At 31.3% G+C, this 24,876-nt stretch overlaps 1 protein-coding gene across 2 annotated transcripts in view; it reads right to left on the bottom strand.

Annotated features, from left to right (window-relative positions):
* LOC143190275 (uncharacterized) overlaps nucleotides 1-24,670 on the bottom strand; it is a 623,078-nt gene extending 598,408 nt beyond the window's left edge. Inside the window, exon 1 of one of the 2 annotated variants that reach the window (XR_013004201.1) lies at nucleotides 24,338-24,666. The gene's annotated coding sequence lies outside the window, so the exon portion shown is untranslated. Of the gene's footprint in view, nucleotides 1-24,337 lie in introns of both variants that reach the window. The other variant, XM_076394480.1, reaches the window with a different exon arrangement.
* Nucleotides 24,671-24,876: the final 206 nt, after the last annotated feature.

The raw sequence follows: 24,876 nt of genomic DNA, 5'->3' as shown, positions 1-24,876 counted from the left end.
GTTAAGAGAGGAAGTTCAGACCGCAGAATTGAATAGAATTGACTTAGTGTATAATCATCGTATAGACTCAGGCAATATCAGACTCATTGGCAATAGTGTAAAATCGGACAAGGTATAACCATCCCTATCATGTCAGGCCGGGTAATACCGGATGCCATCTAGGATGGTCTCTAATTTGGTCTCTCAACAATTAAATATTAGGTCTAGTCTAGATAAATCTTAATTGGTGAATAGGATATTTTAAAATATCACACTGTGAAAGAGAAAAATACATAAAATTTCAATAGCACATTGTACTCGTTATCTTAATCAAACATCGACATAATACCAAACTCATCAAAATTACTATTTTTGTTAATAGGTTAAAATCAGTTTATTTTAACAAAATTGAATAAAATACGAAAAGACAAATGTCAGACAAAAAATAGCTAAATCTGGTAGCGTTCAATGTGAATAAATTCAATTTAAATAATTGCTTTAGAAGATATTTGTCAAGCGTTCAGAACACAGTGAAATAAATGGCTTCATAAATAATGTGAAATGTTGTCGTGATATTTCGTAGGAAAAAAACACACATATATACAGAAAAGAGAAATAATTCCGGACCTATATATTAAACCTATTCGAATAAAAAAGTTTGTGATTTGATTTAGTTTAGTATAAAGTTTATCCAGCCAATAAAGTGACCATTAGGTTTTATACTGGGCGTGTCATTTAATACTAGATAAAAAATTCATTTCGTGAAGCATGTATTTTACTGCTCAACATATTCTGTGATGTTTTCATTGTTATAAATTGTTTATATTGAGGGATTTAGATAATATAAATTTTTTCACCATATGTAAAAAAATAAATGGAGATGGTGTGGGACAGGACTAAAACATTAAGTATGAAAAACAATCACTTATACCATTTCGGTACGAAAACGGTATTTATTAAGTTAAAGGTCCAGCTGAAGTCCAGACTCAACTACATTGAAAAATAATTAATGATATGTGAATACTACGCTTCTGAATACTATCTTGAATTTTTAAACCATCTTTTTAAATGCTCTCATAATAATCTTAAAAAATTTTTTGAGATTGTAATACTATGCTGCTACGAGAACAAAACAACTTATATAAACAAATGAATCAAATGACAGCGTGAATCCTATTTTTATAGTCAAAAACAAAACGACAATCTAGTGGATAAGAAGTTCACCATTGGCTAAAGAAGCTCAAATAAGCAATTCGTACATATAGAGCACTCGCACTGCATCAGCATGACTACCTTTACATTCTTGTTCAAATCCGTGAAGATATGAGAGAACATCTTCGTTGTCACCATAGTTCTCTATACAAATATATTATATCCGGGACCATCCGTTTTATTATCCTAATCTGGAATAGTGTGAATTATCTGTTTCTGAAAATCATATGTGCATTGAAATAAACAATATATTTTAATCAGCGATAACAATTGGTGAAAATGCGAATTATCAATGTAAACTGCTGTCAAACAACCTAATTTAACTGAAATATTCTATTGTTTTTGACATGTATGTACAGTAAATAACAGTCTTCCACTTAGTATTATTAACTTATTAAGTTTATGCAGAACTTAATCATAGATGGCTCAAAATTGCACTTTCACCATTTATTACTTTTGTTCTTTGATTTGAAAACATCGACTGCCAAAGACCATCAAACCCTCTTAGAAACTTTACTGATTCCTTACTTACTTTTCCATTAGATCCTAATTGTTGATTTCGTTTTCAACAATTTAAAAGTGGTCATTTTGATGTCAATACTGGAAAGAACATACTGGTTTCGTTGCGTTTTCTATAACGTATTGTGATTAACGATAAAAGGTGGATCTACTACGACAATTTCAAGAGCAAAAAATAATGTCAATCCACGAGAACCATCCACATGGAGACCGAGCAGAATACTCATGGCTATAAAATACTGCTATCAATATGGTGTGATCAGATCATGTGGTGTGTTACTAACCGCTAGAATCGAATTAAACTGTTGTTGAATATATATTTATGTCATCTGAACAAATTGGACGACGTTTATTGTTAAAAAGGATTAGCAATAGCGAGTAACCAACGCAATGTCATCCTCTTGCATGGCAACACTCAGCTAAACGTCGTGCAAGAGTTGTGAAGGATAAACTATTGAAGTTCGAATGCAAAATTTTGCTTTGTTTTTATCGATGTGGATTTCGAACGTAAATCGTGACAAAACCAATATCAGAGAAGAACCAAAAGATGAGAAAAGATGTAGAAAATGGTTACAGTTTCGCTATCATCTTAAAGAAGAATTTAACATGGAAATCGCAAGCAGCTAAAGAAAACTCAACAAATTAAATACATGCTTACAGTGGTGAGTCAAAGGACGTGTCGATGAATCTGATTATGATAAAAATCTAACGACATTCGGAATTTTTTATCTTTTTTTTTTCTATCAATTCAAGATATTTCTGAACAAATCTAATATTCCAAACCATCAGTTTTATTCCCAAACCATCATCATCAGTTTACATAGAAAAACCTAGATTGAAAGAGGCAGTATTTCAGATAGATGAATTTAACGTATTTTAAAATTTTAACTATGCTTTAATTAAAAATTGCAATAATGCGATAAACTAAATTAAACTACAGCCACACCACTTATTTATTTGTCTCGCCTGTATTATTTTTTTTACATTTTATGTTACGTAGAAACTATTTTGTCAACATCATACCATGATATTTTCCTATTTATACCGCATTTAAGCAAATCCCGACTTAGAACGGCTATTGATTTAATAATCTAAAGCATTTCTTAATGTAAAAAACGTCCTTTTTAAATAAATTTCCGCCATTCTTCATCCATCTAATGTCGTGATATTACCAGAACCTTATAAATATCTAAAATACTTCAGGTCGTGGTAATATAAAGGAGAGCGAGGAAAAAATTACAGTTTCGTGACTCCCAGACGTTCCGTCCCGAGCCAAGGTGGCGAAACACTTAATTAAAGCAAATATCTTTGCGTTCCATTCAACGTGAGACGGCCATCGAAAAAGCAAATAAGGGAAATTGAAACTGAGTTTTTTTAAATTTAAATTGGATATTATAAACGCTGGCAAGATTACCTGTATAAAATGTGATACGAAAGCGTATTAAATTTTAAGAGATTCGAGACGGACAGCTTTTGTTTATTGATTCGAAATTACAGCCGAAATGTAGATTTTATTCACAAGATATAGATATATGTTTAATGTCTCCTTTTTACTAACAAGGGTTTATCTGGACTGGACCTACTGTCCTCGGCATTAAGCCTACCGAATGGCCAGTGACCAACTTAAAGATCATTCCAAAAGACATCCTCGGTCCGGCCTTACCCAACCTGGTCATTGGCGTGACTGGGATGATTATTTCTTGTCGGATTTTCCAATGTGGCCTACAAAAATATTTACATTTACGATCACAAACCTAAGGTACATCCATGTCCCAGAAGAATTCGATTTTGCGACAATCGCAACAGTAGGAAGACAGTCCTGTCGTCTTATCTTACCTGCACCACCAAAGCGGCTAGATAGAGAGTTTATTACATAATAAGAGGATGCACATAATGAATCATATCCAATATATTCAAGAGTTCTTCAAATCAGTGTACTGTTTGTGAGTACTACCTCATAAACACTACTACTGTGGCAACATATGCAGACGATACGGCAATCTTAACATCTCTCGAGGACCCAACAACAGGATCGACATAGAAGAAAATTTGGTGTATTAGAGCCAGTGAATCGCAAACTACCGATAAAATTTTCATATGGAATAGAAGAACATATCCACCAGTGAATACTAATAATTCCGAACTTCCCCGCTGAGTATGTCAAGTATTTTGTATTTTAATTTGAGATCAACGTCTAAGTTGAAAAATTACATACTTAACAAACGATATCAACTTGGGCTTAAACTAAACCAAATATATTGACCCATCGATCGCAAAATATAGTTATCATTAGATCATTAGACATACAGCAACGTAAGCAATTATGGCGTATTTCTTGCAAATCTGATATAACTACTGTTGGGAACAATCGACTGAAATGGACTATCGGCTGTTCAGTAAATGATTACATTTTACTATCGACAATTTTAGTCGCTATTTTTGGTTCGACTGTTTTTACTAGTAACTGTTTTTAGTCGCTATTTTCGGTTCGACTGATTTTATTACTATTTACTGTCGACTGTTTTAGTCGATTACTTTTAGTTACTATTTTCGGTTCTACTAGTTCATTCGACTGATTTTTAACGTTCTGGCCTTGTCGTCCTAGCCGCGACCTTGAAAGTAATGCGCCGAATTTATGCTTATATAGATTTATATGTAATATATGTGGTTTTACGTCTTTTTTGTAGTTTGCTTGTGAATAACTATATATTGTAAATTAATATAGCAGCATTTTGAAACGCTAGTTTTCGAGGGCAAAAAATTAAATTGCAAATGATAAATAGTAAGATGCTTTTGACTGGCATAATAGGTAATACTTTGGACTGGTATAATAGGTAATACTTTTTTGATAAACTTTCACGATTTTTGTCCAAGTGTCTTGTTTGTCGAAACTTTTTTCCTAAAATCTTGAAAACTAAAATTAGTTTCAGAAATTGCATAGATCCAAAAGATTTGAAGAATTTTTTACAGTAGCAGTTGTTAAATTTCTATTAAAAGTATTAACCGCAAAGAGGTGAATAAAATATATTAAATATATAAATGCATTTTCTCATAGGAAAACTCTACTTCAACAATTTAATTTGTTGGCTATTAAAAAGAGCACCACAGTTTGTATTTGTTAACGAATGGACTATCTTAACAGAATGTGTTCAACTTTCAAAGCCCATTGAAATAATGACCACCGAGTTATCTGGTGAAAAACATCCCAACGGCGTCTTCAATTATGCGGTTAATAAGAGGACTGCAACATTCCATCAATTCCAGGATTTTAACAAGTGAATGGGGAAAAAATGACAAAATTGTCTATTAGACGTCATCAATAAAAGACTGGTAATTTTAAAAATGAATACGTTATGCGGGAAATCCACATTTTTAGATCCTAGATTTAAAAAAGCAGGATTTGGTTTTGCACATAATGCTGAGGCAATACAAAAAGTTATCACAAAAGAGGTATCTTCCATTCTAACTTCAAAAAATACAAATATAGTTTCACAACTCGAAATTTAAGACAAAACTACTCACCAAGAATGTATTAACATCTGGAGATATTTTGATAAAAAAAATGGCTAGAATGAAAGAAGTAAATACTCGAAGTACTGCAGCAACTTTACAGATTTAGCAGTATTTGGAAATTCCATTTATTTGGCGTTTTGAAAACCCATTATATTTTTGGCAAATCCATAAGATGAAACTACCTGACCTATATCAGTTACACGTAAAATATTCCTCTATACCCGCAACATCTGTCCCCTGGGAACGAGTTTTTTCAGAATCTGTATAAATAATTAACGATCGAAGAAATGGCCTTACGGGAGAAAAGTAGAACATGATAATATTCACAATAATTTAAAAATATTTCCGTTCAAAAATAAATAAAACTTTTATTCAAAAAAGGTTTGGTAGTTATTGTACGATCATTTTTATGTTCATCATGGAATAGATTTTTCAATGATTAGGTATACATTTATATTTTATTTAGTAGTTATGGTTATTGAAAATCCAGTTTTTAAGTTTTATTTAAGTTGTATTGTATTATTTATATTTATTATGCTATGTTATTTAAAAATAGTAATTAATATATTAAAACACGATAAAACATTTGTGGTGTTATTATTCCATTCCTTTTTACACATCCACAGAGCATTCATTATAAAAGTACTCCCTTTAAAATTATATTATTTATTACATGATAATAGAAATTAGTTTTTTTCCTTTTCTTTTTAAACTTATCACGTGAATGAATATACATCTCTGTCTCGCTTATACTACCATTGGATAATATAAAGACATTTAAAATTAACTGCTCCGAGCATTTATCTCCGTCCTTGCCTATCTCACATTTTATACAGACAAGAACTCGTACACCTTCGTCTGACATCACGAATGAAAAAAGACAGTCCAGCCGTGCATTTGACTGAAAATAGTAATTACTATTTTCAGTCGCTATTTTTTTGACTATCGACTGTTTCGGGACTGTTTTCAGTCGATAGTTCCCAACGATAGATATAACCATCGCGGTTCCAGAATACAGTCTGGCGTGTATAGTCCCCATACTACGTTTACGATACGATATATCGAATAAATATATATCGGCCAAAAATATCCCCATTTTTTCAATGTATGTCGACATTCTTTGACATCCCTCCGTAATACCCCTTTAGAGCCTATAACAAGTAAAAACAATATGTAAATGTAAGTACTTCGAAATGCTATCAGTGTATTCCAATAGATCTGAAAATTAGCTAAATATGTGGTAACAATGAAATGCGTAGATTAATACATTTATTATCATCCAATATGATTAATGAACATATACTATAATTATTAGTCTTGAGAATAAGATTTCAAATAAGATATTTTACACACAAGATTAGTTATTGAAGTCATCTTCTACAAGTCATATATACTATAATTGTCATAATAAATTCCTATTGCCTACTTTTTTTCCTTGTATTCCAGGTGGGGTCTAAAAACCCACCAACAAGTAAGGAATTAAAATTCTTCATACTATTTTATAATTACTAGTATTCATTACAACGTTAATTTTAACACGTTCATCTACTAATTAAACCTTTATGAAATGGATTGGAAATTAATTAATTGTAAATATAGAGGATAGACTATTCTCATTATTCTTGAATTTTTGTAATTTTTGTTGGGATCAAATTTTTATATTTAATATTAATAAAATTAACTGATTTCAGATTTCTAAATATCTTGTAAATACAGTGGATACACGATTCTCATTATTCTCGAATTTTTGTAATCTATGTTGGGATGAAATTTTCGGTCAAATGTCGGGTTTTTCTTTCACAGCAGTATATACAACGTGGGGCTAAAGTCCCGCTATCATTGACGCAATTTCCGCTGAGGGGCAATAATGGAATATTTTCAAAAAAAATTATCATAATAAAATTTGGTCGTTTACACAATGGTGAAAGCGAAACTGAGCTAAACGTCACATAACCAAGATGACGAGCATTCAACATGGTAGCGGGACTTTTGCACAACCCTATACATTCCGATAAAGCGGGCACATTAATTTGTTATTTCCACAAGACATGTAAAATATAATTTTACGTGTTCATACCATTCCTAATTTTTTTTTAACAAAACTTGCCATAACTCTTTGGGATTAACTGAAAACAACACACAATCTTAAATAACGCTACTTAAAATAAAATTACTTCAAAGATGTAAAATTGAGAGATACAACGTTCCCAGGTTGTGGTATAAAAAACTGCTCGTCCATAGTTGATTTACGAACGACGAACAGAAACGATGAATAATCTACCATATAAGAGTTGGAACTGGCAGCGTGTCGACCAGAGCCTAACATATTTGTTTATATATTTTGAATCACCGATCTGAAGGCTGGTTGCTTGATTAGGGCGTATTTAGTTTTATTGGAATTTATTTATTTTTAGCGTAAAACTCTACGCCTAAAAACTCTTCCTCGATATGAGCTTTAACCCTGCCAATTTTCACGCCTATAGATGCCCCAATTTTTTAAGCAATGGAAGGAAAATTCTGTTTTTCTCTAAGCTAATTAACATAAAGATAAAACCTAATATACATTAAAATAAATAAATTTAGAATCGTCCAAAATGCTTTATTTACTGAACTAGAGACTTATTTCAACCAACATGTTGCTCGAACACACAAAAAATGTGCAAATAAAACCCACCACCATTCCCTACGAAGAAATATATATATATATATAGATCGTATGGAACATATTTAATTTTGATCGTGACGGAAAAATGTACGAGCGGAATATGGAAACACACAGAACGAAGAAGAAGAATAAGTGAGGAGTTTTCCAATATAGACGGTGGAAATTATGAAGTCGCAATTGAACGTTATTTGAATAATACGTATTCAGATTCCGAGAGGCATGTACGCAAAAGGTAAATTAAATTCTTATTCCTGATGGCGGGGCGGGCGTCGGCCATCTTGAGGCGGCATTATATTTTAGTTATGGCGACAGAGACAAATGAATGCGGTCCGTGAACATTTTCATTGTTTTAAAATAAATTTCGTTCCGAGATGTAGACGGAACCCATCTGAAATATTTTTAGCCGTATCGAAATAAATTTGTGGTCGGGATCGATGTCTTTTTATGTCACACATTACTAAAGACTTAATTAATCATTCCAATGTTTTTTTAGAAAATAAAACAAATAGATATGTTACACTGATTCTGTTAAATTAGGTCTTGGTACTAATTTGTAGCCTCTCAAAATGTTTAATAAAAACTTATCACAATTAGTTACAGTTACTGGCGTGACTGGGATCATTTTCCTTGTCGGATTTTACACTATTGCCTAGAACATTCACAAATTTTAAACAATCACAAACATAAATTACAAACAAAAATACAAAAATCGCCTATACCACTGCGCGACCAAGCCGGCTAATTATCTATATATTAATCTCCCTAGCAAAAATTTGGCTCCCTTTTTGAAGAAAACGGGGGCACTTGGAGTCATAAAATTAGGACGAATAAAGTTTATATGGACGAAGAAATATTAGGCCTAATATTCTTGTGTAATATGCGCTACAAATAAATATATTCCAATAAAATGAAAAACGCCCAAATCAAGCAACCTGGAATAGCCATCCCAGAAGGTAGCCGTGCGGTTTAAGAGTTTAGCTCGTCGACGATAACATAACAGGATCAAATTTCACTGAATTATCTGGGAATAAAGGTTTTTTAAGTTTATAAAATAAAATAAAAGATAGTGTTCCTTAAAATTAAGTGAGTGGTTGTTTTTTCCATTTCAAACGATATTAAAATGAAAAGTGAGTGATTGAAACATTATTAAAGGAAGTTATTTTGTTTTGTTGAAGTTATTTGTTACTTCCGGTTATTCCCGTATTGTTAGAATTAGTTAGGCTTAAGTTTGGATGAAAAACGTTTAAAAACAGTATGGTAACGAAAAGTTATATTTTACCTTTTTTGTAGTGAAAAAAAAAATGTGCCGGCTTTATCGAAAGGCATATACACATATGAAAAAAAACCACGACATAAAATTTCATCCCAACATAGATTAACAAAATTCGAAAATAACGACAATTGGATTCTTTGCTTACAAAATATATATATTTTCGAAATCAAAATATTGATTTAACTTGATATGGTTCTAGAGACATATATATAAGACTACCATGGAGAAATGAATCATAACTTGTTGCTGCAGTAATGAAAATCAGCTGTTAAAGAACTTGGAGGAACGATCAGTTATTGTTATGTCAACGCACCATATCTACTATATATATATAGTACACTGATGGCGAAAATCCCAACAAAGGCTGCTCTTAAGGAATGACTTAAACTACATAAAATAAGTTTCGAGGAAACCATGTTAAACAATGAACTATTTCAAATTGTTACTCGGTAAATATAAATGAAATATTTAATTGAATTTTATGTAATTTACTTTTTTAGAAATAAGCCTGAGAAAAGACACATGATAGATCAGATTACTGAACGTTATGGCCACAGAGTATTAAACGTCTTCCTCCCTCTCGTCTTCTCCCTATTCAGGTCGAGGTGAACATTCAAACCAGCACTGCCTGGATTTATGACAGATTAAAGAAGAAATTGACAAATGGTAGAATCTTGAGCAAGTTTTTTATAGAATGTAAATAAACAGCTTTAATAACATTAACTTGAAAGCGACAGTGGTTAAATAAAAGTTTATGAATGTTGGTTTATGATACAATGCGGACAATTACCAAAACAGGGTGAAAGTGGAAACAACTAAATTGTAATACTGTTTTGCTGATATGGCAAATGCATTAAGGAAAATGAGGTGATTAAATGTTTTCATCAAGAAAGATATATACAGTAACAGGACAAACTAAAGGGAAATATCGTAATATCATAATGACTTTAAAAGGAAACATTGCATCGAAGGCAACAAGAACTAAACGTAAAACATAAATATGCTCTCTAATGAAAGTTACTTAGATATACAATTGTTGATTAGGTAGATTAAATCTACCTATACTAGTGTGGAAAAAAGTTCAATCTATATATACTAAAACAACTCTAACCCATAAATTATTGTGTCTTCGTAATAAGTAGTAAGTTCTTCGATAATATGTACTATAATGTTAGAATAAATTATAATACATAACATTTTTGTTTGATTATTTTATTTAGATTAGAATTTCGTTGTATCAGAACTAATATGAACTAAAACTCAGAGTCGCTGCAGCAACATTGCGACGTTTTGACAGGTAACGTGTATCACTACTGTTTTGAATAGACTATAAAGCTGATTTGGTTATAGTTTGGGGTTTTAAGATTATATCAACCAATTTAGTACCAAAATTGTCAATACATCAGAATAATCATTGTGCTAGTTTCATTTTGACCAGAAAATCTCAGTTAGGTTAGTATGCAGGTTGGTTAAGATTAGATATTTCCTAAAAGAGTTTTTTCAGTCGATGGTTACTAATCCCAAAATAACAAATTACGATCTAAATAAAGCCAAACTGGTAAAAATGAAACTTAAATAAGAATACAAACAAAGCAAAGAATACTCTTGGAGCGTTATGCCCATATAAAATGCACCTTAAACTATTTAGCACATCTTATTACTAATTGTTGTTCAATAACTTACATGAAATAATAATACATTATAAATTATATAAATAAAAGTATAAATCAAAATCTTATTTATATTAAAGTTGTTTGAAGTCCACATTTTGTTTGTTTCCATACACAGTAAAAAAGGGAATTACACAAAATTAGGAAATCTTTTTCAGCATAACAAACACGATGAAATACAACGCTAACGTAAATTCTCCAATCATGGCGTATGTGTTTTGCAACGTAGAAGTTTCCAACGTATGACAAAGAGGGTGAGCGAATAACGTAGGGGAATGGAAATAGCAACGTTGATCCTTTATGGCTTCACACTGGGGGAGAATCGTCTTCCCGTTTGCCCATTAAACATTTCTTTAATATCAATTTACAAATCAAAACCTGTCTATTTGTTATTCAAGTTCGTTGATGATGTATAGTAATACATGACAATAATAATTATTAACCAGTTTGGGTTACTCCTATATAAGATATAGAAATAGATTCATATTACCAGACTGAGATGTTATTGTACATTACAATGTACCTTGGTATAATATATAATGCTATATTGATAAAATATATAATGCAAATTTTTTTTTATTTAATTATTAAATTGTTACTAGTCGTTTCCGTTTAATCTACAATTTGTCTTTATGATAACTTAAATCTAGGTATATAACTAGGAGGACCCATCAGCCCTATCTTAGTCTTTGTTGAAATAATGTTTATACATGTCACTGCTGTATTTTTTATTATTTATTATTTTATATGCACCTCACTACAGAACACTACACAAGATCAGATGGTTTGATTCTTTTGAGTCTGTGTCCTGTTCTGGTGGTACCCAAAAGCTGCAATAGTTCAACATTCTCATGAGAATGGAGTCTTTCCTCATACCACTTTGCATTTCTCTTGATTTCTTGACTGGCTATGGGTATCTGAAGATCTCAATGTATGCAATGAGTCCCATAGCATTAGGGTGTGCCCACAAAACCTCTCAGGACTTTGTTCTAAAAAATTTGCAAACATTGCAGAACATCCCCATAATTTAACTCTCAAATTATTATGAACTCATAATTGTGATTTTCTTTAAATTAGCCAGTACATTTTCCTATATTTCTATTCCAGTTCTTTTCTTTTCTTCTTTATACATTCCTTCCAGCGAAATTTTGTATCAAGATTCATTACGAGATATTTAGCTTTGGTGCTATATGAAATGATAGTATTAATTAATATTATTGGTGCTTGCCTGTTGGTCTGTTTATAGCTGAACTGCACATGTATAGATTTATTTTCCAAGCTTGTATCCAATTATTTATATTGTTAGTTGCCTGTTGTAATTTTCGTGAGGCTTGTTCACTATTGTCTCTGACAGCTATAATCGCAGACAGTATTATCAGCAAATGAAGCCATCGTAATATTCTCCATTTATGGTGTATCACAAGCGTAGAGTAGATAAAGCACTGTCCCAGTATACTTCCTTGTGGTACACCTGCTTTAGCTTCTTTTATTGTAGAGCAAGCTTCTTCTTGTTTGACTCTAAACATTCTGGTTGTCATGTATGATTTTAATTGTTTGGTGTGCTGTTTTAGTAACATTTTCTGCAGTTTATGAACAAGGCCTTCATGCCAAACCTTATCGAAGATTTGTGCTGCATCTAAGAATATAGTTGAGCCTACTTTTTTTACTTTCGTATTCTTTTTCAATAACATCTGGTATTCTGTGGACCTGGCAAATTGTTGAATGCTTGTTAATAAACCCAAACTATTGTGTTGGTATTAGGTTTTTTCTCTCATGATGGCTTTTATTATTTTCAACAGGAGTTTTTACAAACAAAAACCTTCGATATTACTGGCAGCAGTGATATAGGTCTATAGGCTTTTATTTCGTTTGGTCACTTCCCAGGTTTTGGGATCATTATAATTTCCGCCATCTTCCAAATACCTGGGACATGTTTTAATCTGCAATTTTAGTAATATTAACAATCTTCTTTTTGTTTCTTTACATTCCTATATTCTATTTCAATTATTGTACTCTATTTCTTGTATTGTTGTTTAATAATATAAGATTCTTAAAAAAAGTATATATTTAATGAAATTATTCTGAAAAATAAGCTATGTATCAGAATGATGTTAACTAATTAATTTCTTCCGAATTCGTTTAGAATTTCTTATTTTCAATCTTCAATTGTGTAAGATGCAATAACACCTCAAGCTGATATCCCAACCGATATTATCATTTTACATTCGTTATACTCCCGTACAGATTCTACTAAGTTTTCCTTATTTACGTAGTCTATTGGTTTTCGGTTTATTTCTTTGGCAAAAGAATTTAGTAAAGATGTAGCTTTAAATATTTATGAAACATGCGGTCTAATGATGTTCAGTGCATATTTAAAGAACTTATGTTTTCCATGTATCAGAAAAGAATAAAACTAAAAATACTATCCACGTTTCCTCCGATATTGAAGGTCTTTCGAATTTGCAGAATGCTTAACTCTTCAACGCTTCTTAAGTAGCGGAAAACTCGAATATTTTAAAATATTTCGACGACAGTAATCACCGATGCAATGATGAAGATGCAATCTCTAATGATTGCGAAACGTCGTCTAGTTCAATCCAAATCTTGTTCATCTAAACAATTCTTTGTCGCTTATATATGTTAATCGTAAGATTCTAATAGTACTTCATGACATTCAATAATAATATACTTAAGACTCGAAACTTTATTATTAATGTTAATTTACAATTCAGCAAAATAATACTATACAACATTTGTAGTATAATTTAAAGAATTGCTCATATTTTAATCAACCAAAAACTTAATTATATCACTCAATGGATGCTCAATTCCTCAAGCAGAATGAGCAAAATACCTTGGAATCCATCTTGATGGTAGATTAAATTGGAAGCATCACGTTAGACAAAAAGCAAAACACATTAGAACCAAAATAAACCAACTATACTGGTTAGTCGGAAGATACTCTCAACTTGATCTAAAATCAAAAAGCCAATTTGGACCTATGGGGTCCAAATATGGGGTTGCACTTAATATTCAAATCAGTTAGTCATACAGCGCTATCAAAACAAGGTTCTTCGATTGATTACCAATGCCTATCGCTATGTAACCAATGAAGAACTGCACGATGACATGAAACACGAAAGAAGATTACTAAATCATACTAACGTGGAAGCAATACAACTGCTGGACAGCGCGCTGGATGTCAGGAGATTGAAGCGAACCAAACCATACGAACTTGTGTGAACATTTAGTGTGTATTATTAGTGTAATAAATTAAATTAATAAAATTAATAAATAATTATAATTTTATAATTGAGGAATACATACTGATGTATTTTCTCGCACTCGTCTTGCTTCTTAATTAATCCAAGCACATAGGAAAAGTAGTAATAAATTAATTGTAATAATAATAATAATTAAGATCGTACTAAGCGTATCTAATAAAGATGTTATAAAAAAAATATTTAAATCATCCGTTTTATATTTTAAATTACGTAAAAACTAAAAACGGGAAAAATCGATGTCACTGCTTAAAAACCTAAAAAGCGTCCTCCTTGAACGCCGCCAATAAACCCTTTACAAGCTCTAGCGCCAATAAAATCGCCCTTGATCTAGTAATTGTCCAATTTGATTTACTCCGCCTTCAACAGAACCAATACAAAACTGAAATGATTAATGACGAGTTGGAAGTTTACGGTTGCTAACAACGTACTTAATTTTATATTTATCACAAACGGCCCATTAAAACGTAGTAAGGGATCCGGCCTAAGCAAACAAAACCTTCATAAAAATTTTATTAGGCCGCTTTAAGATCCAATATCGGTCACATATCGTTTAAAATATTATGGTGTTATTAGGGTGTGGATTTAGAAAGGAAAAAGTGAAAGAAAAAGGGCCATGGCTAAGGCGGTTTAATATTTATCTTTATGTAATTTATACTGTGGCTTAAGTTCGTTCAATATTTTCTGTATTTATTTACGAAATTACTATTACCATGGTAAAAATAATCTATCAATGTTAATTTTGCGTTGCAGCGAAATTACAAAAACCTAATTATATAATATGACAGATACTCGATTCCTCAAACAGAATCAGCTAAGTACCTCGGAAATATACCAATGATAGGTTAAATTGGAAACATCATATTAGATAAAAGACAGAGCAGATTAGACTAAGTCAAGCAACTGGACTTGTCGGAAGATACTCTTGACGGAAGATACTCTCAATATGATTTAAAATCAAAGAGGTTGGTTTGGTCAATCAGTCAATCATAACGCCATTATGGACCTATGAGCTGCAAATATGGTGTTGAACTAATACATCAGACCAACTGGTATTTCAACGTTACTTCAACCAAACTACACGAACTTGTTTTTTGCATAAATCTATTCTTAACTTTAGTTTAAGTAGTTTAGTTTTATTTTAATTTGGGAAATACATACTGATGTAATAATCCCGTACTCGCCTTGCCCGTAAGATGCGACTAATAAAAAAGAATTAGTGGTTTCTTCCACGCATATAGTAAACATAAAATCGTTTATCAAAAAATTCCATTTTAATCTACTAAACTATTTCTATTTTAAATAATATAGAAAAAATAAAGATTTCGTCGACGACATTACAAGGTAATACTAGATTGGAACATGTTAGATGTGAAGTTAGGCAAATCAATATTCAATTGTGGGGAAATTAAAAGTAAGAAATGAATGATATGAGTTTTAAAATGGAGTCATTATTTCTAAATATAAAAATAGTAACTACGATAGAATTTATGGAGTGCATTACATATAAAATGAATGCCGAATAAAATACTCCAACGTGCCACACCAGGTACGTTGGAGTATTTTATTCATTATTTTTATTCATTCATTTTACGTATTAAGATTTTTTTTTATTGAAAAGTTTTTATTAAAAGGAAACTCAAACATGTCAGGCCTATAAATAATTTTTCAGCCAATAATTTTAAAAGAAAAGCTTAAAGACAATTTGAGGACGACTAAAGCGTCGCTAAAGCTCGATTAAACTATCAATGGAGATCTCTATCAAATACAAGTGATACGTTTGGTAACCAAAAAACGGACGAAAATCAGCGAAGTTGCACCAGTGTTATTCTTCAGCATAACAATGATCATCTACATATTGCAAAACTGGTGAAAACATACGTGGAAACATTAAAATTGAAAGTGCCAACCCGCCATATTCTCCAGCTAGGCATTGCTTCTTCTGATTACCACATGTTTTAACATATGAGTATATATCCTATATAGGAAACGATTAACTTCTTACGAGGATACTAAAAAATGGATCGATTCGTAGATAGCTTCAAGAGATACATCGTTATTTCGATATGAAATCCGCAAATTACCTGAAAGATTGGAAAGAAGTAGCGGCTGTCGATGGATAATACTTTGAATATAATATATCGTACTGATTTTTCACAATAAAGCTTAAAACTGAAAAATATAACCCAAATAGATGGAAATGATTCGTAAAGTTATTTGTGTGTTAAGATGCAATTTGTTTTTGTGCGATAATGGTGCTTCGGAACGTGTAAAAATACACATACAATGTTGCAAAGCGAATTGAAAAAGTTTTATTACATTTGTGGATGTCATATGGTCAGTAAGGGTCGAGAATCATGGTAACTACATTGAAATATACATGGAACCTGAAATTAACTCATACCGCGTGCAGAACAAAGCTGTACAAGTCGTCACTTGGTGAAAATGTATACTTTCCATATTCTGTGCCATTATTATGTGCCACGTTATGGAAAGAACAGAAAAATCATGTAGATGAATGCTACTTTTTCTCTAAGAATGTATCGGTATAGATACAGAAACATATCACTGTATAAATATCCTGACATATCATCAGTACAAGTGCAAAAAATGACTTAAGAAATTCATCTTCATCACCGGCGAGCAATGAAAGCCATTTTGTTAAACAATCAGAGAAGGAGTATTTTTTAGCCTGATTGCGAAAACTAGTCGCTGACGTATTACAAAATGTTTAACGCCTGATGAAGCAGCATCATGGGCCTTGTTTCAAAGTATTGTTCACAATTTTCTCAGTAACCACAAATCACTGGAATACAAGCACGTAATCGACAATTTGTTTCTAAACTACCACAGTGTTGGAGCTCGAATGTCTCTCAAAATACATTTTCTTCCTTCGCATATTTATTCCTACCGAATTTGGGCCAAACGAGCGACGAGCAAGGAGCTCAGCTACACCAGCATATAACAAAAATCTAAAGCCTAATGCATGGAACAGATCCCAAGCAGTATAAAAGACTCAGTTCAACCTCTGTTGATTTTTAATTTATACTTTTCAATTCAATAAATGGTCGTTGATAGATAAAGATAGTAAAATAATGAATTTCTTGAATTTTTCGAAAACTAAAACCATGGCTTCTTGTTTATGTTAATACCTCCAATGTACCTTATAAATACCTTTGGTCGCTCAGGTTAAAAACCAGGTATACTTGTATTCTATCTGTAAGAACTGGACTATTGTAGATATAAACCTAGTTTATAAGCTATTGCTAGCTTGTTACAAACTTAGCATAAAATGTAATATATCTTAACACACAAAACGTAATTTGAGCTTCAATCAACTAATATGTTCCCGAATACTACACGTTTGGCTAATTGTAGCCTCTATGTAAATAACAGAAAACCAACCCTAAAATAACAAAAACAGCCTAGTAGTTTTCGATAAAATAGGACAAAACAAGCCAAAGCCAACACAATTTAAGACAGTTATGTGAGCTATGAAGTTATAGTCACCAACATTCTGAGCAAATCGACATTAACACTAAAGTTATTAATGGAAATATGTATCACAAAGAACAATTACTAACAAATATGGGATTAAGATACAGATACAAAAATATATCTACATAATATATATAAAATATTTTATTTAGAAAAGAAATTTTTTAAGTTGAAATTATTAATGCTTCCAACGTAATTCGGTTTTACACAAAAGAACAAAAATCAAAAGGCGTTTAGTCACTGAAATATTGCAAAAAACTATGGGTAGCAATGAGAAATATTTTGATTAAAATACTTTACAATAATTATAAATAATAATTAATTTTTAAAATATTTAATATGAAAATACTTTATATAGTCCATAATATTACACAGATAACTGAAACCAAAAAATAACTAAAAAATTACTGTATATTAAAAACTACTTACTATATACTATATTACTGTCATTATGTTGTCAAACTGTAATAATGAAAAGATTGTGAAAAAATAGGCAATTACCTTACTAAACGAATATACAAATCCTTAATAAATCCAATAAAGACCATTAAGTGCTTTCGGCATAATATTATTAAGATTTATGATTTATATCTTCCTTATTTTGAACGACTTTCAAGATAGGGGATCTCTAATTGACATATAAAGAATATTTATTGGATTATACCACACATTAAGCGCTTACATTGACCAGTCGAGCTATATATGTTTGTCATTTTATTACTAGAGGAAATGAAGCTATCTATGGAAACAGTACATATTTATAAAAAGGAAGCAAATAGAAAATTATATCGGCCCAAAACTGAGATCATATAATTTTAACAGAATTCTTACCTCCTAAATACAGGCTTCACATTTTTTTGGAAATATTTCAACCGAATCACAGGTACAAATGCAAATTTTATATAATGTTAGAAAAAAAACAGTTAAAATGGAAATTAAATAAAACCTGTTTCATAAAAAAAAATTTAAAAAGTTGATTTAGAGACGATATAAGAAGATTCCATATTATATTTACCACCTACCTATATATTACTTTGTTAGCTCAAATGTCAAAATTGTTTAAGAAACTGCATATCAAGGAGCTTACTGAAATATACACTAACTAAGAATAGAAAGGTTATTCCCGAAAATCAATTTAAGTTCAATAATAAACACGGTGGTGTAGAACAGATACATAGCCAGATAAATCAAACAAATACAGACAGATAAAGATGCTCGGTTGCATTCTTGCATATATCTCAGGCTTTTAATCAAGCAAAAGAGGTTAAAGTAAAAATATTCCCCTTATACGACTTCCACCTACTAAAATTCTATTTTACAAATAAACAGTTTACTATAAAATTTGTATAAAATTATAGAGACTCTGAACTATAACCAGTATAAATAGGAATTCCCCCTGTATACTGCTAATCTGCCGATTACAAAAATTACTGCTATGACAACAAACCGAGATGGCATAGTAATACTAGTATCTCACAAAGACCCAATGACAGCATAAAAGATAACATGATACAGACAGCACCGATAGAATAATAAAAATTGCCAATTATCCCAGACGGCGAATTCTATATATAGTATATCCAAAGTAGCAGTGAATATACGTCATTAAGATGTTTAATGTATTGCCTATCATAATTTATAAATTAGTTTTATAATCAGTCAATATTTTCCTCCTAATTTTATTCTAGTTAAAATAGGATACAGTAATTTCTGATACGTTCAAACATATAAATGAATGAGCCTGAAAAAGTAGTTCGGTTGTCAAATGTAAATCACTACTTAATATATCATACTAGTCTGATTAAAAATGCCAAAATCAATAGACCCCCTCTTGTCAGTAAATTTCGTTAGAGTGGTAAAGATTGTTGATATTAGATGTTAGAACTTGCCTCAGTTTTATTGAAAATATATTTAGCGTGTTGCTGCTGCGCTGAATATTAGTGTGGGCACTGTAACTAAAGTCTAACCAAATTAAGAACATTATGTTAGATTCACCAAAGAAAACCCGTCCACATACGAAGTGGGTAACGAATTAAATCCTTCTTGATATTAGCTCTATTCGAGAAGAAATATATTAAATGTATACAAACACTGAGTACATAAACAATTTTTTCGGCATAAACATAATTTAATAAAACTATCTCAGAGAATTGTGAGTCTGGAAAGTATACATAAAAAATTTAAAGATATGCAGCTTTTTGAGGGGTGTAAGTCATCCCTTCATACACTGTTAGGGTACATAGGATTTAAATGGTGTAAAGAAGATAACCCTCCAGGAGGTCTAATGGAACTTTCAGACATTGCCTTGAAAATATTTCAATTTTTAAATGTGTACAATAAATTCAAGGAAGATAGGTTATATGAATTTAAGCATCTAGACGAAATTTTCAAAATAGTACTTGGGCCACTCTTGGCAAGACCCAAAAAGAGTGTAAGACAAGAAAAAGGTAAAAGTTAAAATAACACTTGATTAGCTTATGTTGGTCATAATATTTTTTAATAATTAATTGCAGATATATTGTTATTCCTGTTGGAAACAGGAATGGTAAATAATACCAGCGATTTGGATGAACTCGGAAATCCAAGAAGAAATTGACAAATGATGGCATCAAGCCCAAATGTTAGAGTGATTGAATAATAAAAGCTAGTTACTTATTCACTTGAATGAAACTTTCTGAATATGGGATTATGATTCAATGCTGACAATTTCAAAGACAGGGTGATGAGAGTGGAAACAAATAAAAGTGAGTATATAATATACGATAACTGTAGGAAATCTTATTGTAGAGTATAATTGTTCAGAATATAGCATTACCGTTGAATATAGAATCAGAATTACCATTTGGTTAAAATTGGTGAGGAGGCAAAGAATACTAACTCTTTTGCAAATATGGCAAATACATACTAGTCGCTGACGTATTACAAAATGTTTAACGCCTGATGAAGCATCATCATGGGCATTGTTTCAAAGTGTTATTCACAACTTTCCCGGTAACCACAAATCACTGGAATACAAGCACGTAATCGACAATTTGTTTCTAAACTACCACAGTATTGGAACTCGAATGTCTCTCAAAATACATTTCCTGCCTTCACATATTCCTACCAAACCATTCTATTCCTACCGAACTTGGACCAAACGAGCGATGAGCAAGGAGCGCAGCTACACCAACATATAACGAAAATCTAAAGCCTAATGCATGGAACAGATCCCAAGTAGTATAAAAGACTCAGTTCAACCTCTGTTGATTTTTAATTTATACTTTTTAATTCAATAAATGGTCGTTGATAGATAAAGATAGTAAAATAATGAATTTCTTGAATTTTTCGAAAACTAAAACCAATTTGTTAAAAAACAGGCTTCTTATTTATGTTAATACCTCCAATGTACCTTATAAATACCTTTGGTTGCTCAGGTTAAAAACCAGGTATACCTGTATTCTATCTGTAAGACGTATTACAATTAGACCTAAGATAATTGATGGCATCATTCCCAAATGTTAGATTGATTGAATAATAATAGCAGTTACTTATTCACTTGAATGAAACTTTCTGAATATGGGATTATGATTCAATGCTGACAATTTCAAAGACAGGGTGATGAGAGTGGAAACAAATAAAAGTGAGTATATAATATACGATAACTGTAGGAAATCTTATTGTAGAGTATAATTGTTCAGAATATAGCATTACCGTTGAATATAGAATCAGAATTACCATTTGGTTAAAATTGGTGAGGAGGCAAAGAATACTAACTCTTTTGCAAATATGGCAAATACATTAAGTAGAATGCAGTGATTCAATCTAGTGTTATCAAGACACATGTATACAGATATTAACAGAACAAACTAAGGAGAAATACAGTGATATCAAAATGACTTTACATGAAAACACTGAAACGAAGGAAACAGAACTAAGCATATTATGTAAATATGCTTTTTACTGAAAGTAAGATACATTACTTCGATATAATATTGTTAATTACGCGCAATAGTGATCTAGGGGATACCAATACATAAAAAACGCGCTTGGCACTCTACCTCACGGGTGGTGTTGAAAATAGTTCAATGTAAAAATAATAAAACAACTCTGATCTATAAACTATTGTGACTGTATAATTAACTGTAGTTTAAATTATTATGCATTAGATATACTATAATATAATAATTATAATAGTTATATTTGATAACGTTTTGTTTCATTATTTTATGTATATTAATATTTTGTTATATGTCAAAGAAACAATAATCTAGAACATAAATAGAGTTGATAATGAAGTAATACAGTGTGATATTCCTTTAAAAGCCACAACCAGTTTAATTCAAAGTGTTAGTGTGGAGTACTTCCAGAGAATATCAGTGTAACCCAATGTACTTGCCAATAAGCTAAATAATATGAGTGACAGTATTGAAGTGCGTGGACTAAAACGTTTACTACCATCCGATCTCATTAATGTGTAGATATACACATTACTCGTATTTACACACGAGATCTCTTACTGAAATGGTTTTCTACGTCATTTAGATAATCAGTCAGTCAAGAAATCAAGAGAATTGCAAAGGGGCATGAGGAAAAACGCCATTCTCATAAGAATATTGAAATGTTACAGCTTTTGGATACCACCAGAACAGGACACAAACTCAAAAGAATCAAACCATCTGATCTTGTGTAGTGTTGTGTAGTGAGGTGCAGTTAATAAAAAATACAGCAGTGACATGTATAAACATTATTTCACCAGAGACTGAGATAGGGCCGATGGGTCCTCCTAGTTATATACCTAGATTTAAGTTATCATAAAGACAAATTATAGGTTAGACCGAACCGACTAGTAACAATGTATTAATTAAATAATAAAAAAAAAATTAGATAATACTTATCATAAGAAATATTTCACCAGTTTTGTAAATTATTGACCTCTACAGATAATTAAAGAATTATCATACTTAGAATCAGTGAAGAGTCACATATATTGGCAACATCTGACAATATACAGTGAAAAAATAAAACATTCCTGCAATATATATGTAATAAAGTAAATAAAATATGTTTTTGGAGACATCAGCTTTGTTCCATGACCTCTTATTGTTGGGATATTTGTTGGGATGTTACACACGAGATCTCTTACTGAAATGGTTTTCTACGTCATTTAGATAATCAGTCAGTCAAGAAATCAAGAGAATTGCAAAGGGGCATGAGGAAAAACGCCATTCTCATAAGAATATTGAAATGTTACAGCTTTTGGATACCACCAGAACAGGACACAAACTCAAAAGAATCAAACCATCTGATCTTGTGTAGTGTTGTGTAGTGAGGTGCAGTTAATAAAAAATACAGCAGTGACATGTATAAACATTATTTCACCAGAGACTGAGATAGGGCCGATGGGTCCTCCTAGTTATATACCTAGATTTAAGTTATCATAAAGACAAATTATAGGTTAGACCGAACCGACTAGTAACAATGTATTAATTAAATAATAAAAAAAAATTTAGATAATACTTATCATAAGAAATATTTCACCAGTTTTGTAAATTATTGACCTCTACAGATAATTAAAGAATTATCATACTTAGAATCAGTGAAGAGTCACATATATTAGCAACATCTGATAATTGCAGTAAAAAAATAAAACATTCCTGCAATATATACGTAATAAAGTAAATAAAATATATTTTTGGAGACATCAGCTTTGTTCCATGACCTCTTATTGTTGGGATATCATGATGCATGATCATCCATTCTCAAAACTCGAACACCGTCAATACTATTTCATATTAATATAATGAATTCATAACAGATTTACATCCTAATAGCAGGTCTTTATGTAAATCAAGCGGCAACTACCTTCCGTTTAAACAAATCGATAGCGAATCCGAAGTCAAATAAAAGAAAACAAAAATGGATACCAATAGCAGTTTACTTCGAAATTCGGGCATAACAATCAAATCCATAAACAGCATACATAAATTATTCATTAATATGTTTGCATACGTATTATTAATTATATTTAGTAACGGTACACGAACCAAAACATTTTTGTTCAATTTTAGTATAATTCTACATCTATATGCTCGTATATTATTGTAGCCGATATTACAGCCTCTGAAAATAATAATATTTGTTGTGAAAAATTATCGCTTAAAATATCTAAAAATAAAATAAGACAAAATATAAAGTAAAACATTATCCAATAATGTAATTCAACATATTTTTTTAGGTTTCCTTTAATAATAACATATTAATTATCATAAATAATTCGATATAATAATCCAGAATTTAGTATCACAGTATATTAGACAATCAAATTCACATTATAAGAATATATCTCAAACTAATATGAAAAGGAATAACAAAAAACTCATATAAAGAACACACATTTGTTTGGATTTGAGTTTTAAATACCGCTAGCTAGGTACTAATTGTTTAAAAAATAAATTCAGAATACAATTTTATAACATTTTATTTTCACACAAAAAAACAATGGGAAGTTGATCCAACAATTTTTTAAGGTTAATTAGTTTTAACTTCTAACTTCTAATTAAATATACAAATATATCTCAAATATTTTGTTGAAATGTCTTATGCAAACAAATAATATATTGCAACAATTTAAATTTAATTTTATATAAAGATTTTATAATGTTTGTTTTTTACCAAAATAACTAAAATGTTTCGTAGGACAATATAATATTTTCCTATAAACAATCCGTTTCCATTTATTACTTACCGTATAAATAAAATCCGGAACCATTCACAACTTAAATTATATCAACTCGATAGCACTAAAACTCAAATCATCAAAATAAACCCACACTAACTAATTTATTTTGCGAAAAATAAAAGAACAGAGTGCACTCGTTTCTTGTTTCGATTTTGCCGTTCAAATAATTATAACACCAAGCCGACAGCAAATCGAGCGGCCTGTGGAATCCGCGTAGGTGTCCTTTTTGTTTCAGTTCTGTCGCCGATACGATTTTTCCGATGTTCGCCTCCAAACCGGAACAAAAGCGACACGAAACCCGGAGGACCGACCGTCTGAATGCTCCAAAGACGAATATTTGACAGCAAATGTGCTGGCAGTTTAGCCCGGGAACATCGGGATGCCAGCCGGTCCTATCACAGACCTACCGTCGTCGCTACGTCCGACTCGCTTTCCCAACGCGCCCCATCGTCCTAACCGAGGACGTACGTCGTACCCTATTCTTTCATCCCTTCTTCCTTCGTATTCAACCCTAAATGGTCTCTTTTCAGCCCGATGCGCAGTGG

Source organism: Rhynchophorus ferrugineus, unplaced genomic scaffold (assembly GCF_030347505.1).
Source record: "Rhynchophorus ferrugineus isolate W39M unplaced genomic scaffold, kcgeb_rfMv2 rfM2, whole genome shotgun sequence".
Taxonomy (NCBI): Eukaryota; Metazoa; Arthropoda; class Insecta; order Coleoptera; family Curculionidae; genus Rhynchophorus; species Rhynchophorus ferrugineus.
The sequence above is the reverse complement of the archived record's forward strand: the minus strand, read 5'-3'. Positions and strand labels throughout refer to the sequence as shown.